At 39.2% G+C, this 5,483-nt stretch overlaps 1 pseudogene; it reads right to left on the bottom strand.

Moving 5' to 3' along the window:
- Positions 1–1,255: 1,255 nt before the first annotated feature.
- Positions 1,256–1,504, bottom strand: LOC113186331 (cyclin-dependent kinases regulatory subunit 2 pseudogene; annotated as a pseudogene).
- Between the last annotated feature and the right edge of the window lie 3,979 nt (positions 1,505–5,483).

Here is a 5,483-nt window from a genome sequence, read left to right on the forward strand (position 1 = left end):
GTTTTTTCAGTTACCTGTTTATATTTTTTGCCTGCTCACATTTCAGCGTGGATGTGTTGGGGTTTTCTTATCATGGTAAACGAACCTAACATAGAATTTACCACTTTAACCATTTATAAATGTCTGGTTCTGCAGCATAAAGTACCTTCCCCTTGTTAGGTAACCATCACCACCATCCACCTCCAGAACTTTTTCATCACCCCAAACAGAAACTTTGCCCATCCATTATCTCCTCCTTCCCTCTACCCCACCGGCTCTACTTCCTGTCTCTATAAGTGTGACTATTCTAGGGATCTCAGATAAATGGGTAGATCATACAAGCTATCCTTTTGGATTTGGTTTATCTCACTTAGCCTAATAATATTTTCCAGATTTATCCATATTGGAGCATATGTTAAAATTAATTTCTTTTTAAGGCCAAATAACAGTCCATTGTATGTCACACTTTGTTTATCCATTCATCTGCCAATGAACATTTTGGTAGCTTCTACTTTGGGGTACTATAAATAATGCTGCTGTCTATGTTTATTACAAATATCTGTTCAAGTCCTTGCTTTTAATGCTTCTGAATATAACTGCAGGACTGGAATTGCTGGATCATATGGTAATCACATGTTTAATTCTTTAAGGAATTCCCATAGTGTTTCCCTCAGTAGCTGTACCATTTTAAATTACTATCAACTATGCATGAGGGATCTAATTTCTCTGCATCCTTGATAACACTTTTTGTTTCCTGGAGGTTTGTTTGTTTTATTTTTATTATTATTTTACATAAAAATTTTATTCAACAAAAATAACAGGTAATATCAAACAGGCATTTATATTAAGAGAAAAACTGACTAGAAAAATTTGGGATGGGGGTTCTGGGGATTGAATTCAAGAACACTTGACCACTGAGCCACATCCTCAGCCCTATTTTATATTTTTTTATTTAGAGGCAGGGTCTCACTGAGTTGCTTAGTGCCTTGCTTTTGCTGAGGCTGGCTTTGAACTCAAGATCCTCCTGCTTCAGCCTCCTGAGCTGCTGGGATTATAAGCGTGCTCTATGGCTCCCTGCTAGAAGAAATTTTATCTTAAGCAATTTACAATAACCTATTTGTAGTTGCATTTGACTGAGCTCTGTTGTGAAGAATGCAGGTCATGCACAGGTCTGGATGAATAATTTGTACATTTTTCAAGTATTCACTGAATACTACCTTATATATACATATACATTAAATTTGTGAAAGATTTAATTGATGATCCCAGATACTCTTCATTTTTGTTTCTCTTTTGGAAGAGGCCATCTAAAGAGAAAGAGTATGTGTTTCTGGCTCATGAATCATGCACTGAACCCAGCCTAGACAACTGTTGGACACCAAGTCTCCTCCACTCCTCTTCAGACACTGATGACATGGGTTTTGGACATGTTTGGAAAGTACTTGTTTGGAAAGTTCTCTGGCATACCGGTACTCCTAGTGCTCTTCGAATACTGGTTTGAGCAGTAGATCTGCGTGCGGGCCATACTGCAGGCCTCGCAGCGAGGCAGACACAAGGCGGGCGGAGACTGACTGGGCACCAACTGGCCAAGGACCGGTGAAGCCGCGTGGACGCGCGTGCGTTCCAAGTGGGGGCAACGGACCCAACTCCACTGCTGTTGTTGGTTTTATCATAGCTGTCCTAACGGGTAGCTCGTAGTGGTAGCTCGTTGTGGGTTTTTGTTATTGTTGTTTTGTTTGTTTTTAATTTGTTCTAATTAGTTATCATTGTTGTTTTAACATAAGTGTTGGGTTTCTCTTTTTTATTTGTAGGATCACTTTTCTAAAAAGAATGAGATTATGGCATTTGCCAGTAAATGGATGGTAATGGAGAATATAGTACAGTGCTCAGTGAAATAAGTCAAACTCAGAAACTCAAAGGTCGAATGGTCTCTGTAGGCGGAAGCTTGAGTAAAGTAAAGGAAAGAGGGAGGGAAGGATAGGATAACAAAGAATAAAATATAAATTAATAGGCATTAATATTTTCGTGTGTTCATTGCAAACGTGTTCTCAGTTTTGTTTGCCTTTTAATTTTGTGTAAAAATTTTTAATTAAAATTTTTGTTTCATATGATCAAATCTATTAATCATTTTATTGGCATCATCTAAGTTTACTTGCATTTCCCTCTCCTTCAAGCTAATAAGTATTAGGTGTATTGTTTCCTTTTTCTTTCAATTCTTTATCTGAAATTAATGTCGTGTAAGATGAGACAACAGTCTAATCCATGTGTGTTCCCCATTGTTACAATCAATGTTTCCAACATCACTTACAAGTAGATTTCATTTCCCTGATTCATGACCAACACTTAAACAGACACCGAGTTCTTCATATACACTCAGCTTTGCAGAGTGGACCCTGTGAGATGCCTCCCAGATTCCCCTCCAGGAATGAAGAACTTACCCACCCAGCTGCTGGAGTGTGGGTGGGAGACAGCCCCAAATCTGGGTCCTGCCTCCCCTCCTTCCAGGGACAGATTGCATCCAAGAAGTGGTCACTACAAGCATACAGGCCCAGCCACTTTGCCTCAAAGCAGGGCAATTTGAACCATGTGACCTTTGGGTTTGCTGAGCTTTTGTTGGGCTCCTACCTCAGGTGACTCCCCTTTGCTCAGTCTTGCATCTTCCCTTTCCTGTCCATGGATGTTTTGTGTGTTGTTTTTTTTTTTAATATTTTGTCTTTAGTTGTAGTTGGACACAACACCTTTATTTATTTATTGATGTGGTGTTGAGGGTCGAATCCGGCGCCTCACACATGCTAGGCAAGCGCTCTACCACTGAGCCACAACCCCAGCCCGTATCCATGGATGTTTATTCCCTAATCATTCTCTGTAAACATCCTGCATGTTGACTTCTAGAGTTTGTATGTGGACGTTTTGTTTCATTAAAGTATTGATCTTAGTACCACATATTTTTTTTGTAGTTCTCAAATACAATAAGTGTTTTGAATTATTAGTTAGCTGAATCCAGAGTGTTATGATGTTGTGTAAGAAAACACCATAGAAGGACTGGCAGTGGAGCTTAGTGGTAAAGCACTTGCCTAACATGCATGAGGAAAGGCTCTGGGTTGGATTCCCAGTACCACATTAAAACACACACACACACACACACACACACACACACACACATATCATAACACAAAAATATTCACTAATGAACTCACCTAAGAGCCTCCACTCAAACATCTTTTGTTTAAAAACTAGCATCTTGAGCCAGGCATTGAGGCATAGGCCTGTAATCCCAACTACTCAGTGGCTCAATCAGGAAGACCACAAGTTCAAGGCCAGCCTGGGCAACACAGTGAAACTCCATCTCAAAAAACAAAGCAAAACAACAACACACTAGCATCTCTGCTGTAATGTAAAACATGTTTTCAATGACAATTTATTACAAAGTGAAATTAAAGTTCTTGCAAGAAGCAATATTTTATGATGTCAATAGAACTGACACCAGAATTTTGTTTAAATTACTTAAAGGGCTGGGGATGTGGCTCAAGCGGTAGTGCGCTTGCCTGGCATGCGTCTGGCCCAGGTTCGATCCTCAGCACCACATACAAACAAACATGTTGTATCCGCCGAAATCTAAAAAATAAATATTAAAAAAATTCTCTCTCTCTCCCTCTCTCTCTCTCTCTCTCACTCTCTCTTTAAAAAAAAAATAATAAATAAATAAATAAATGAATTACATAACAGCCTAGAACTATTAAGAATCTAGTCTAAAACAGCTAAAAATTGAAAAGAGGGAAAATCAACAAGCTTGACAACTTAGTAGACTCTTCTAAAGAGGACTAAGAGTTCACTGGCAAATTCTACCAAATCTTTAAATAGATACCACTCTTTCTCAAACTCTACCAAGAAGTAGAAGAGGAAGGAACAATTCCCAACTCATATATAAGACCAAGATTACCCTAATACTAAAGCCAGACAAAGATATTACAAGGAAAAACTAAGACTAATATCCTTTATGAGAATATGTAAAAATCTTTAAAAAAAACCTAAGGATCCAAATTGAGCAGCATATTAAAAAGATTATATATCATTGCCAGTGGGATTTATCCCAGAAACACAAGAATGATTCAACATGTAAAAATGGAGTTTAGGGCTGGGGATATAGCTCAGGTGGGAGAGTGCTTGCCTCGCATGCACAAGGCCCTGGGGTCAATACCCAGCAACACACACACACACACACACACACACACGGAATATAGCCAGGGTGAACACCTATAATTCTAGCAACTCAGGAGGCTGAGATAGGAGGATGGAAAATTCAAGGCCAGTCTCAGCAACTTAGTGAAGCCCTTAGTAACTTAATGAGACTCTGACTTAATAAAAAATAAAAAAGATGGGGATTAAACTCAGAGGTAAAGTGTCCCTGGGTTAAATCCCCAGTTACACCCTCCCACCAAATGGTGTACAGGTGATAGTCTGAGATATCACCAGACTAGGAATTAGAGAGATGGCCAAGACTGACTCCAAAGTCATGCAAAATCTTACCTTGGTAGGCACATGCTCCTGCAATGAATGCAAGATACATTTCAGACTTTATCAGAGGATTGCAAGAAGTGATGATATTAGTGGTCACATCAGTGATTGGAGAAAAATACTACAGATCTCGTGAGTCAGGCTGGGGTGGAGGAGCTTGAAAATAGAAATTAGATATTTACCACATGAAACGTTAAAGGTTGCTAGTAGTTTACATTGAAACCTGGAACACCATTTTCCTAAGCTAAGAATGGTTTCTTGCAGCTAACTACTATATATAGATGGATTTTATATTATAATGTGCATTCTTATCACATAGTTAGTTTATAGAGTGATTCTCCAACCCCAGTTTCTTGAATATAGTGTTGATAAAACCAACCTAATTCTATCCTAAGATGAGGAGCCATCTCATCACAAAGTTATAAAAAGTTCATTTCTGTTTTATTAAGATATTTATCTGGCCTGACCATGCTCTGAGGGCTAATCTTGTTCAATTCCAAACTCACTCATGCCTGGCTCTCCTTGACCAGATAACAACACTCCCTAAAACTCAACAGCACCTCATAAATTCTGATGTTGGAATCTTAATTTACTCCCTACCTTGAAATGCTAAGCCATGGAGCTCACTAACCTGCTATCTGCCTTTGTATTATGTTTGCCAGAATCCTGTTAGCTGTAAGTTCCTGTTAGCTGTAAGTTCCCAAGACATCCCCCACTTTGTAACTTTTTTTTTTAATATTTATTTATTTATTAGTTATTGGCGGACACAACATCTTTGTTGGTATGTGGTGCTGGAGGATCGAACCCGGGCCGCACGCATGCCAGGCGAGCGCGCTACCGCTTGAGCCACATCCCCAGCCCTACTTTGTAACTTTTTGTGCTGTAAAACCTTTTTCCTGGAGAGCTGGGGGGCTGTTCTGTAGCCTGGCTTTGGGTGAGACAGTTGCTGTGTACACAATATAAGCTTGCTTTAATTTGATTTAAAATTG

Source organism: Urocitellus parryii, chromosome 2, assembly GCF_045843805.1.
Source record: "Urocitellus parryii isolate mUroPar1 chromosome 2, mUroPar1.hap1, whole genome shotgun sequence".
In the NCBI taxonomy this organism is placed as follows: Eukaryota; Metazoa; Chordata; class Mammalia; order Rodentia; family Sciuridae; genus Urocitellus; species Urocitellus parryii.